This window comes from Trachinotus anak, unplaced genomic scaffold, assembly GCF_046630095.1.
Source record: "Trachinotus anak isolate AG129_WGS33_773 ecotype Australia unplaced genomic scaffold, CSIRO_AGI_Tana_v1 ptg000032l, whole genome shotgun sequence".
Classification (NCBI taxonomy): domain Eukaryota; kingdom Metazoa; phylum Chordata; class Actinopteri; order Carangiformes; family Carangidae; genus Trachinotus; species Trachinotus anak.
Window position 1 is genome coordinate 5,015,161 of NW_027273883.1, and position 14,444 is coordinate 5,029,604.

Consider the following 14,444-nt stretch of genomic DNA (forward strand, 5'->3'; position numbering starts at 1 on the left):
TAACAAACATTTGGATGCCAAACTCTCCTTGCGAGCCTCATCAAAGTAATCCAATCTCTGAGTGTGTGACTTCTAATCCATCCTAAAGAATCTTTAGGGAAGCACAAGGTGGGTAATGGCTTAATGAGATCAAGCCTGGGGTCGGAGCACTCCTGTGTCTTTACAGGAGCCTTCTGCAACGCGCCTCACAGACCCTGGCATGTCAACAGGGAAAAGAACTGCAGACATTTCAAAACATTTGACTAAAAGCCATATGGCAAGATAAATATTTACTCTGAGTCAAAATGCATATACAAAACATCAGAATCTGCTGCGATATGCATGAGAGAGCAGGATGATGGGACCTCTAATTCTCTCTTGCTCAGACTGCAATATGTATGCTATGCTATGGCAGCTAATGTTTACCCATTCTCTCACACACACACACACACACCCTTCTGATCCTTCTTAGGCAGGAACTCAGACAGGTATGTGTGTGTGTGTGTGTGTGTGTGTGTGTGTGTGTGTGTGCGTGTATGAACAATATTCATATCATATTCTGAGAGCAGTGAAGGCGATTGTACTGTGTGTTGGAACCATTTGTACCAATATATATGAAAAAGTGCTTCGACTTAAATGGACTGTGTATTGTACTTCAATATATTTGAGGGACTCATAGGAGATTGGTTACAAGTCTATAACCTCATCGCAAAAAAAAGAAAAAAGAAAAAAAACTACTATCAAACAAACTGAAATTTTCACCTAATGATGGTTTTCAGTAGAAAGTCAGAAGTTCTGCACCAAATTTCATGGCAATCTATCTGAGAGTTGTCAAGACATTTCACTGTCAACCACAAATGGTAATCACCAAAGTAATTATCATTCAGTCTCTCCACATATCTGTTCATGGCAACAGCATGCCCAAAAAGAATGGCCAAAACCGACGCACAGAGGCCATGATATCCTGGGACTGTGGCCCCATCCCAATGTCTCCACTAAGGTCTAAGCCCTGAACCCTCACAGACTGGTAAGTGATTGAGTGTTAGAGGTTACAAGGGCTCAAAATGGTATAACGAGGAATGAGACAGCACTTTGTGACATATTGTGTTACCTTGACTTCAGTCCTCTCTGTCCTGCTGGTATCACAGACACATTTGAACTAGCCATGGCTAGCTGAGGTGTGGCACAGAGGCCACACCTTATAGGAAACGGTGTTAAGAAAAGTTGGATAAAAACAGATATATTGAAAGAATTATTGTCGCAACCTAGACATATGGAGCCGACCACATGACGTACTGTTGAGTAACGGTATACTGCAAGATGGAATTTTTAATTATTTGTGTTATTCCAAATGTCAATGTTTGAATGTGGTTTTCTCAGTTCTGGAACATAATCCAGAAGCTCTCTATACAACACAGGCTCTCGTTGGCTGATGAACTGACCTTTATTTGTTAGATCAATGGAGTCCGCTATTTGATACTGGAAAGAGAGTTTCACAAAACTGGTCCTTGACGGATGATATCGTCGGATATCATCCCGTCTAGGGCTCGTTTTTACCATTTGTTTAAATATTAATGCAGACTGCCATATCCACATGTATTAAACATCAGAATGCTTCCTGAGTCCATCTCAAGTGTGGTCTGTTTCATGCACACACAGGACACCCGAGCTGTGCCCCAACTATATACTACATACTATTTATAACCATGTTTTAACTACATAATATATTAGATTGGGAAAAAAGAAGTACAGAATGAAGTATACTTAAACATGCCAGCATAAAAGCACTTGAATTTTGAGTGAGATGTTGATGGACACTGTGGACCCAAAAAAACAACCCACAATGGAAATGATGGAGCTACTTATGCTTGTAAAAATGTGCAAAAAGCTCTGGAGACAACTGAGAAAATGAGAAATTACATTAATAAATCCATGCAAAAACATTTTACATGCACAAACACGCACTTCATGACATTTTCAAATTGGCAGTAGAAATCCAACTTTTAGTTTTACATGGTTCATATCATATTATTTTGGATTAGTACATGACTGTGAATTACATCCATTTCCAGCGTACTAATTGGCTCAGGAATCGCTATCAAAATGATCCCACAGTGCATCTTTAAAAGTCTTAGCATGTAGTAAAGGCTAGTATAAAATTAGGACATGGATCTAGAACCTCGTAGAGGAGAGAAATCCTTAAGATAAAGGGTTTACTCTATCCAACTGACCACTCCTATTCGACCTCATCAAGTGGTCACCAGCCAAAGCCAATTAGTGTGATGACACACAGGAACATCATCCATTAGCATCCCCCGGTTTCGTCAGGGAAAAAGCCTTCTACTCTATTTAGCTTACCACTGATTAATTGTAGTGTTCCACCCAGACTTGACTTTTCAGCCTCCACGATGGGATACAGCAGATTAATCAATTGATGAACTCCTTGATTAATATGTTAAAATGTGCGTTAAAGCCTCTCTGGATATTAATACAGTCATTAATTTGAAGACATTTAGTTAATGCTCTTTTCTGAAAACCAAGCACATTACTTTATATGGACTGAAATATAAACATGAGACAAGCCAGGCTAAAACGGTTTTATGCATTATGTATGTAATTTCTGTGGGACTAGGCCATGAATTTCCAGTATCTTTCTCTGCTAGTCAAAATTAAATATGTGAGCACTATAATTCACAGCTTATTGTCATGACAATAACAATAACAAGGTTGCTAGAGATGCCTCTGTAAAGGCACAGGACAGACCTCTACCTTTCCTTTCCACCACAACAGACCCTTCACTCACCACCAGGGAGATCTGGGTTTGTTACATGATGCCAACGTCAAGAATGCAATTGCAACAAACAATATGCACCAGAACCAATGACAAATGTATCATGTGACTAGAGAACACCTTGCAATTAGATCACTCCGGCTGCATCGCTCGTCAACATGTTGATGAAAATTGCAGTGATATTGCAGTTAAATGTTTCATTTTCATCATCGTTCATTGTCATGTAACAAGGTTTATTTTTCAACTCTCCTCCCTGATGCTACTTTTATCGGTGCTGGGCTGACGGGAGGAGCCCTGGACACAGTAAAGAAGGAAAATTTAGTCGAGTCTTACCCTCGGTGCCTTGCTGCTGTTAAGCAATAAAATAACAAATGCTTTATTGAGTTACTTTTCACTGCAATCAATGACTGTGCGAAGCTGGCAAGTGCAGCTTTAAACTCATCTCGGTATTAGAAATATCTCCTGCAATTAATCAGATTATATTTAAAGGTGCATCTTATTCTGCTGTGTTGATATTGTGCGATTGATTTGTAAACAAGATTTTCTGACACTCCAAAACTGCTTCATGTAGGTGTAAAATAAACCCACATCGACTGCCATCAAGCACAGTGCTGTCTCTGACAATCACCAAGCACATCTAATCAATTTCAACAGTTACCTGCCTCCTGAAATTACAGCCTGCAAGCTGTTAGATTTTTCCCATTTCACTAGTCAAATGATTTTCAAAAGCTTGACATCAATTTCCTTGTTTTCAACACCAAACAAGCAGCTCTAAAAGAACATGTTTTAGTGTATCAAGCCAAGTTTTCTACAATTACGAGTTGTTTTCATAAGTAATGGTGTGGAAAATTTGCTTGTATAATTAAAAATATGCACAGGTAAATGAGGTAAAAGGTTCATGAGGAAAAAAGAGACACTGACAAACAGACAAACTGAAATCTCCCAATCTCCCAAGTTTTTACCAGTGCAACATTTGGGCCTGCAAGATCTTAATCAGGCAAAACCACCATGAGAACATATCACAGGCTGTACCACAGAGAAAGAAAAAACAGCTCCACCTACAATTAGGAGATCACAACATACTCACAACAACATATATCATGTGTTTTTTGCAGGCTACACTGCACATAGCAAATTAATCGGAGGGATTTTTTTGTATCATGTGGTCTCCCATTGTAGGTGGAACTGCCATTTCCAATCAAAACTTGGGAGCTTGTTCATTTCAGTGTGTGGACATAGTCTCTTCTTCTCAGGCTGGGTGTGCACACTATTCACATTTTTTGCCTAAAAATGGTTAATAAAACTATAGTTTTACCTCCAGCTTGAAATTTATTGGTATGCATGTATGTGTGCGTGGTGGCATATTTTTCTTTAATCTCATTTCGTTCCCTCTGGACACATTCAGATTTTAAAAAATCCATTTTGGAAACAAACAAACTTAACTTAAGCCTAAACAAAACTGTCCATGAATAGTCACAGCGAATATGGGTCAGTGTCATTATCACAAGCGACCAAAAAGGGGCTGAAGCAGAACGAGGTCAGATAGGGCTGCTTTTTTAATGGCCACTTTGCCAAGCCACTGAAAATAAGAGGAAAGAGGAAAAAAAAAAAACTCGACCCAAAAGCCAAATCTCTGCCACCACATCATGCCAGCATACACAGCACCTTCCTGGCTGCTGACAGGACAGCTTCTATAGCTCAGTTAGAAACACACCTATTGTGAGATACATACAAAACAGAGTGACAACTGTGAGGAAGAGGGGTTATATGCACTTACACGCTAAAGGTTGCCACTACCTGGGATATGTGGAACACTTGTTTACAGGATCCTGTTGACAGCAGCAGCTCTAACACGCAATACGCATTTTTTTTTACTTGAATGATTGAAGGGATTTTAGTTTCTGTCTCTGTAAACATCTCTTGCTTCCAGGGTATGATAAAAGTCTTGGCACACAGCAGTTCAATTCACAGCAAAAAAAAAAAAAAAAAAAGAAAGAAATTGGCGTCGTGAGTTTGTCTTTAACATTATTGGCATATTTTGACCCAGATAGATAGTCACGATTTTGAATTCTGCCAGATGAAACTAATGTAATTACACTGGAGGATTCCTGAGGGCATGTTTTAGAAACAGGGCAATATGTGTGACTTTAGATGACTTTAGAAAGTTAGCAGGAAACAACTGATTTTTATTGATTGGAGCAAAAAGTAAAGAAATTAGCATGTGTTTAGTTATTGTTGTGCAAGTGTGGATTATTACTACCTGATCATCTTCTAAAAGCATTTTTATATCCAATTTAATGAGAAAAATTATTTTAACAATTAACCCATCCAACCTTGTAGGATTTAGTGTTTAGTGTTTATCTGAAATCTGCTATATTTTTAGTCAATCACTCAGAAAACAGTCAGCCAATCAGAAGAGAGGCTCTGAGTCTTCTGACTGGCTGACTGAACCTGTTGTTGCTAAAGCTCCAGACAGAAGCCTAAGAAAGGAGATGTAAAACTACATTGAGCTGGTTTTTGGTACTTAAAACCACAAATATATCTTCTTATGGATATCAACACTTCAAATAAAATACTGAACAACTGTAAAATATGGGACCTTTAATGTACCTAAACTTCACAGCTGAGATGTTTTAACATCAAATTTGGTGCTTTATGCAATCACCTAGACAATCTCAGTGAGATATATTAACAGAATAAATTTTATTCTGGGCTTTTACAATACTGTTAATGGATAGCTGTGGTGGCCTGAAAGGTTTTGACCCCTTTTTATGATGACAAATTGTAGTCATTTCGTATATATCCACAATACTTCAGTTATTCACACATCTCTGAGTCACACTCTTACATTGCAGCGGTGGGGAGCAACCTCTCGTAGTTACACCAGTCTTACTGCTGCAGCCCTGTTGTTTGCCTGTAGGAACGGCCCATAGACGGCCATTTTTCTCTCGCTGCTGCCATAGCAACAAGCTCAAAAAAAGCAGCCCGACCCTGATGTTAATATGATTTGACAAGCAAGAATGTGCATGTGTGTGTGTGTGTGTGTGTGTGTGGGTGGGTGTTCTATTGAGAGAATATACTTTTCTTGTGCATGCATGTTCTCAGCTACAGTCTGTCCGTATCAGTGTGCATGCGTGTCTGTGGTTGTATGTAAAGCTCATTAACTCCTCAATGTGCTGTTGCTATGCTTCTTAACTGAGACTCAAACAAAAATGAGAGTGGAGACAGACCTTAGTCCCCGCACTCACCCACAAGGTTATAAGGATTGTGTGTGCGTGTGCTACTTAAACTAATCTCTGCTCTCGTGGAAAAACCTCATCACTGCAATTTAGGATATTTTCACATTTTTTCATTGTGTAAAGGAATTTTATTTAGCCCCAAAGCACAAAGTGAAACCAATAGATCTGTGGGGGATTTATCAATTATTATAATAATAAACCCACTCATGCCCTCTCTTTTTTTTGCCTCTGATTAAATGAGAACAAACAAGTGGCAAGTGTTAGAATACATCATAGGGCCTGTATTATAGTATCAAATTAGTCATGCTGTCTTTAAGCTATCTGGTTTCATTCATTCATTTTCCTCATATTTGTGATCATTCTGACAATGGGTAATGCTAACTTTGCACCCAATATCTCTGCTGTAGAGATTCAGGAAACATTCAGGAAACACCCCAGCCTCTTATATTTTTTCCGATCCTCCAGGAGTATATTCCTATACAGTTAACTACAATAACTAATCAAAACAACATTTATTACTTGGGGTCTGGGCCGTGTTTACTTTCAATCTGACTCAGAGACAAGCAATATAATTCTGTAAAACTGAAGTTTATTTGGGAAGTTTGAAGGGGCTTGCACTGCTTGCCCCAATAAATGTCGTTTTGCTGGAGTTGAATTTTCATAATCTTTACAATGGAGGTGGCAGGTGAAAAGTAAGTATGACCCACAGTCACAAAAGACAAAATTATGAAAACTGTAGACAGGTTAGAAAATACCATAATTTTCCTTTAACTAGCTATGGTAACCCCATTTTTCCCAATCTTTTCATAAGCTTGTTGCAGACATAATGAGGCTTGTCACAATTAGCCATCTGCATTTATAAGAACAGATCACAAGCAGTGACAGAGAAGAATAATTATCCATTAAAAGAAACTGGGTTTCTCCTTTACATAATGTATAACCAGTAACCAGATGAACCAAATACGCTGTGTGTTTGAGAGACCATTCAGACGTCTTCTGACCAAGACTTCTCTGGGACCAGGTCGAATTGATAATTACCCAGCCAGCTCTGCATTGATGCTGTGCCCTGTTTTGTCCTGCTCCTGTCCTCCCCTGTTGCCTGATCAGGCTGCAATTTTGTAAATTAAAAAGGTGATCAAGGGGATTAGAGTAACTGCAGACTGTCACATCCCATTTGCCATGCTAACACCAAAATAGCCTCTCAGACAGAATAAAGAGCCTTTTATTGAATGTTACCAGTGGCTGCAGGAGCTGTCAACAACAGTAATTTAAGATCAGAACCTCTTACAACTTAATCTTAAAGCTCTTTTCTCTTGTATGTTCTGCACATCTGAACACTGCTCACAAAATGGGCCCAATTTCATTTGCAATTTGGATGAAATTGCTCTCCAAAACCCGAGTTGTGTCAAAACATCTGCAGAGATGTTACCACTACCTGTGTGATAATCAAGATGGTATTTTCTCAAGTTTAACAGCAGTAACCTGCAAGATTTTTTAAAAACCAAAATAAAAGCAACATGATTTTGTTTTTTGTTTTTAAAAAGATTTTGCTCAGTTCAAGAGAAGGAAAAGACTACAGTAAATAAAAATCTTTCATGATTGAGCTTGTTTTAATTATGATTTAGCTATATCAACAAATGGCAGACAGTAGCAAATATACATATAATTAATAATAGAAATATCTTTTCTATTCTATTTCCTTACCTATGGTCCTGAACTTTGGGTAATGACCAATAAAATGAGTTAGCAGATACAAGCAACCGAAATGAGTTTCCTCTGTACGGTGGCCCGGCTGAGCCTTATAGACAGGGTGAGGAGCTCCGACATTCGGTGGGAGCTCGTAGTTGAGCCGCTACTCCCTCTCATCAAAAGGAGCCAATTCAGGTGGTGTGGACATCTGATCAGGATGCCTCCTGGGCACCTCCCAGCGGAGGTCTTCCAGGCTCACTCAACTGGTAGAAAACCCAAGGGTAGGCCCAGAACACGCTGAAGAGATTATATATCTCATCTGGCCTGGGATTGCCTCAGGACCCCCCAGGAAGAGCTTGAAAATGTTGCTGGGGAGAGGGACGTCTGGACTACCTTGCTTGACCTGCTGCCACTGCGACCCAACCCTGGATTAAGCGGATGAAAATGGATGGATTGTTGATGCCAAGGTTTTCCAAGACATCTGCCTCACAACTTTGCCAATTTTTGGGCTGTCTACACTGCATCCTAATGTCCTCTATCCTTGATTTGAATACCACTAATGACTAGAAGATAATGAAGTCTTTTCCCAGTGTCTTGCTCCTCTGTGGGTATTATTTCAATGAATAATGAACTTTCACGGATGCCACATATTCTGAGTTTTACAACATGGTTCAAACTTTGGGTGCTTATTGTGATTTTCTCTGCAATTTGCAGTGTAGTTTAAATTAAGACTTTCATGTATCGTTCCTCCAGTGGTAAGCATAGCCTCCAATGCTCCAAAGCAAGATTGATGCAATGCAGTCTAGATGACTGGATAGGTAATTGACCCTGACCTATGTGGGAGCCCAATTAGACGAACAGACTGCACACCGCTGAGGATTTAAGACAAGAAAGTGATCTACACAACTGACGGCTTCCAAGTGTTCTGACAAACAGCTTAAGACAGAGGAATCATATCATATGATAGCCAGTGCAGCCCTATACTGACTTCTAGCTGCTAATATAAAAACAGCTCCATATACATAAATAATTTCTTATACTACATTATGGCCTTTTTATTTTACTAGAGCATTAACTAATAGACATAAGAATATATGAGCTGAACTGCTGGAATACTTCTTCCATCTTCCCCTTCCTTATCTATTATCTAACCCTCTTTGTAAATCCCTCTGATTTTTTTTTTTTTTTTTTTGCTGTTCCAACCAGAGTGCTCTCTTTTAAAATAGAGCATCAGATTGGATTCCAGCAGGAGTTAATCAGAAATGCTGCATGGTGCACAAAGATGACATGCTTTATAAGCAGGGTGGAAAATAACCATCAGCCTCCAGCCTCCAGTCAAAATACTGGCAAATTCTGACAGAAACTGGTACGTGCATCAACCACCCACTTGGGCAGGAACCCAACTATTGTGTGATCCAATTTTTGATTATGAAAATCTAGTGGAAGTGCGCAGTCACTTCTACACTACATTAATGGTCAAAGGTGTTATCTGCTCATGAGCTATTAGTCACAATGTGTTTTTAAATTGCCAGCCACAAACATGCAGCTAACACCAAACCCTGCCCCTTCAGTGGGTGTAAGGAGGATGTTTCTTTGGACAGAGGTAGACAGATGTGAACACCACTGGCTGAGATGACCGGAGTTGAATCACAGGTCAGCCGCACAAGACAGAAATAACCAAAGGATACTGTAAACTGCCCGAGCATGGTAGATCTGCTTGGAATTATTTGACAGACTCCCTGCTGGGATCTATCCGGTCTCTAAAGTGTCACAGCACTGCCAGTGATGAGTGTTGGTTATGTGCCTGGAAGCATACAGTAGCCCTGCTGGATCCCGTCCCTCTGATTCTTTTCTGCTGCATCTAACATATGTTGGGTTTTTTTTTAAATATACTTTTTTTTTCTCCCATCTCATGATAAAGAAATTATTTAAGGAATGTTCTTGTTTTGAAAGGAAAAAGTGTTGTTGAAGCTCTTGTTCTCTAAACTACTATGAATTTCTGTTTTCTTATGTCTAAAGAAAGGCAGTTATTCCATCTAATGACACATAATCACAAAACAACAAGTGAAAGCATCAGCAGTGGAACAAATTGAAAGCAGCAAACATCTTTTTAACTGTAGTAAAATTTGACTTTCAAGTTTTAAGATTAGCTCTGTAACCATTTCTTCACAAATAGAAGCAATGTGAATGTGCTTGTAATGGGAAATAAGCCATCAAATTTCTCAAAACTCAAAAATTGGAAACATTCTTATGATGATTTTTTCTTCTAATTTCATTCACTTAACAACACACATCACTCATTTTGCAAATTGATTTAATTTGTTCTACATGTTTAGCACAATCAGGAATTATGTGCAGTGGCATGGACGATTGTTTTGATCCTTTTCTCTACGCTTGCTTCTTCTTTCTACTGTGTGAAATGTTTGGTGAGTCCTATGCAAAATAAATCCTTCTACTGCTGGGTCAGACCATGATGAATCCCTCTTAAATTTTCTTCAATATGCTATTTTTCCATGCTGCAGTTTTTTTAATGCTGTCTTATGTATTGGTGTGCAGTAACCCTACTGAGAATCCATTTCAAAACAGCAAGATTTTGTGTCTTTTAATCCCACTTTATGATAATTACTGGGATGATTCCACTCTGACTGTATACTTGAACACAGACAAATACCCATGATGAATGACATTTATGCCATCACCAGCCTAGACACACTGATTCTTATCTATTTATTTCTATATAAGATTATTATTATGACTTTTTTATGAGATCAGAAAACCACATGAACTAGCTCCATCCCTCTTAAATGCATTTCAGCAGTTTTACAAAGCAATTAAGGCCAAGTGCAATTCACTTAAGAGGTTGTTAATGCTGTATTTAAGAGCTGAGTCATTGCTGTTTATTTGCACTGTCACTGCTCAGTTCACAGCTTACAACCAGGACTGATATGTGTACACCTCTTAACGATGCTCAGTAATTTCTAATTTCATCCAACAGGCTTTGTGTTATATGCTATCATATGTTTGATCATGTCTAATAACTCAAGTGGCCTTACATTGCAATGCTGTAAATTGTTTTAATATACCATGAGAGGCTTGTCAATTAAATATGAAGTGTATGCTCTCGCCGTGCCACTGTAGGAAGAAAACAGGGGCAGAAAGCTTTCAAGAGCAGAAATCCAGCGAGTCACCACTCCCAGGATTCAATTTTTTTTTTTTTTTTTTTTCAGGTTAAGAACAAGTTGACACCAGACATGAAATATTACAAACTCAGAATATCCTCCACTTCACCTCTGCAATAAGGAGTTTTACACATTCACTCTGAAGCTGTGCTTCTGGTTTGAAGTGCTGACACCTGAAGTAGGCTGACGTGTCCTCACCACTCGCTCCCTCTTATCGGGGACACACAGGCACCTTCCTCACACAGCAGACTGGACCAGCACTGCCACTTTTAACCTGCCTCCTCAGACTGGTGCTGAGGTGTTTTCACATGTCTCACAGTGATTCAAAATGAATTAGTTCTCTCTGTGTACTACACAACTGTATTTGTACTGTGAATTGCAGTGACAGGGGAGGATTCTGAGATTAGGGAAGACAGACTACTGCATGAATAAACAGGGCAGGAAGCTAACCAATTTGCCCATTGGCAAGCATTAGGTTTATAACAAGCATCTTGACAGCACATTTTCTTCTTTGGTTAGATTGTTTGGCAGCTGGTGGTATCTCCTCACCATGACGCCTGAAACTACAGATGTCAGTCTTCTCTCGAGCAAACTGCAGTGTGATTTGTTAGAAGCCAGAATGTGATGCAAACTAACTGCAAGAAACCACAACACACACAGTTTTATGGCTTCAAGGTGAGAAATGTTGACATCTGAAAGCCACGAGTTACCCATTCTTGGAAAGCAGAGTATAACAAAATGAATCAACAGAAAAGCACAGTGTGTACTAGGCCTCAATTTTAGCTATTTTTTAAGAGTTCTTAACTGGAATGAACATCAGAGAACGTAGGAGTTTAGTCTATTATGTTCGGTTCAAAAATCAGGGAATGGAAATCAAAATTTAAAAATCTGTGACCAGGTGGGAGGATAGACTACCAAAACAAGAAAACTTCTCCACAATGGTTCAGATCAGAGAAAACTAAATGCAGTGATGGCCTCCTATACTTGCAACTGGAACTCTGAACAATGGCTGGTTTCTTTCCAAAGTGCTTTGTGAGTTGACAAATCTACCACCAACTACATGGACATAGCTGGTGGTAATTTCCAACCCAGTAAATAATAGAAGAAGGAAGTACCCTGATCCCAAACTCTTGTATCAGCGGCAGCAGATCTGCACTCTAAATCTTTTTCAGGATATGTGTTCCGGTCCTCCAGGTTCAGCAGCAAGTTCATGTTGTTACTTGTTGTATATTCACCATTTAATTATGTGAAACTTAAGGAAATTAACAGTGTAGATGGTTCATAAAACATTTAGAAAATACTGTGTACGCACATAATTAAAAACATATTTTCTCTAAAGTAGCAAATCCGTATTTAGGGGGATATTCAGGGACACTGTTGAGGCTGGTTTCTGCCATTTAGCACTGGCATTATGACAAACTTGTTGACGATGCCAAGTAGGTCATTGTTAAAGCCAACCTGTGTCAAATAGCATTTGCTATTTATTTTTAGTGCATTTTTAATGTGACTAGCAGATGGTTGCTGCGCAGAGCACTGTACAATGACTCATAGGTGTCCCTGACTTTAACAATCACAGGAAAGTGTAAAAAAAAAAAAAACTAAACAGAAAATCTATTGTCCTAAATCATTAAACCGGATCCATCTGGTACGCAAAACAAACACTAATTGATATTTGCAAATATTATCTCAACCTAGGTCAGTTTTCAGGCATTACGGGTTATTAGTTTATTAGCTATTTTCTAAGTGTGATTTTCCCTCAGATTGCCAGGTTATGCATTATTCAGAGTGGTTGCTCTGAAGTCATGGAGAGATTAAACAGATTAAAATAAATCTATTGTCACTATAATTTGATGTTTGCTCATGGGCATTAATGACCATGTTATTGTTGTCGAGAGGATTCACTGGCTCAGTGCTGCTGAGTGACACATTCACACATGGCAGCACACTGCCATCATCTGGCTGATGGAGAGCACATCAAGACACCCCCAGTAACCAAGTACAACAAGAAGAAATACTGTGGATATAACTCTGACGTTTCACAGTCTGTTCTTTGGGATCTGGCGCTGTTATACTTGAGGCTTCTGTAGTTTTACTTGGGTTAATCTGGAACAACAGTACACTAAGAAAAGGGGGGCTTTTAATTTTGCACTACTCTCTTAGTTCCTCAGCTAGTTATCTAAACAAATGTGTATAGTTCAACTGCCTTGGATAAATTCTAATTCAAATAATCTCGAACAAACTTTTACATGCAGTCAGTTTTGATTTGTGTGAGAACTGCTACAATGAGTACTCACATATATAGACTGTTGGTTTAAAATAGCACGGGCAAAACAAAATACTGTCAAAATGAAATATTAACTATATATAAACCCCTCGCCATCTGTTTTTCAATCTTCTGAGATGGAGTTTCCACTGAGAAACATCTGCTTTAAGCAGCTTAATGGAATAATATGGCAAATTCTTGCTGATTAGTAGTGACAATGGTGGTGCTTGTAGTAAAACTTGCTCACACCAAGAATGTCTTTGAAATGTTTCTGTCAGCTGACAAGATTTTCCAGGAAGTGCAGCTAGCCTACATCGTGGATGTTGTCTGGATCACAGTATGTGGGACAGTGTTTCCACACACTGACTGTGGTGACTTCAAGTCTGAGGATAAGGCTAATTTTGGACTCCATACTGTTTTAACAGTCTATTGAAAATCCTGACCTACTGTCCACACCGTTGTATCTTGTTTATGATGCTATTCTGATTCGTGTCACTTTAAAATGAAATTTTCTACCTTAATTCTGTCAACTAATGGAATTTAGATCTGTATCTATTTTTTATTTCATTTCAAAAGTAATCAGTCTTCTCACAGAAGTAAAGCTGTGTTTTATGTTTCGGGGGTTTTTTTTAGGTTCCAGTGATGGATTTTTCCATTCGTGCTGATTAAAAACAATATACAAATATTCCTACACTGTAATGATCCTATAAACTTAACATATGTCTGTATTTACCATTTTTCAGTCTTGGCATCAGGACACCTCATGAAGCGGGTTCATAAGCAGACAGGGTCAAGGTGGACTGTTCAGTCAACAAACAAAAACACATGTACCTACTGTGTATGATAACAGGCCTAATTTTCTTCTTTTCTGTGGCTGATAGTGATCTGAGTTAAGGTTGACTGATTTCCTGAGAGGTACATAATTATTCAATATTTCTTACAGTGGGTCTGCACCAGTGGGTCTGTGATACATAATTGTACATTTACAGTGACATGATTGCATTTTATGTTCATTTGTGCCTTCAATGGAATCACTGTAACTTTCCTATGATATACAGACTTGTATTTTATTAAATATTTATAATTTCCTCAAGTTATTTTGTAAGGCATGGTGTTAATAGTATTTTACTCTATTTTATTCTACTTTACACTTACACTTCATTGCATTTCAGAGGCAAATGCTGTACTGTCTAAGGATTTTTACTTCAGTAAATCCGGGTACTTGTTGATGTAATACTCTGAAAGAGGTGACAAGTACTTCTACTTCTCTCACCACTGGCGTTTCTGTTGCGCTTTTTGTTCAC

General features: G+C 38.7%; 1 protein-coding gene across 1 annotated transcript in view; it reads right to left on the bottom strand.

Moving 5' to 3' along the window:
* Positions 1–14,444, bottom strand: part of thsd7ab (thrombospondin, type I, domain containing 7Ab) — a 181,181-nt gene that overhangs the window by 160,685 nt on the left and 6,052 nt on the right. The window lies entirely within an intron of this gene.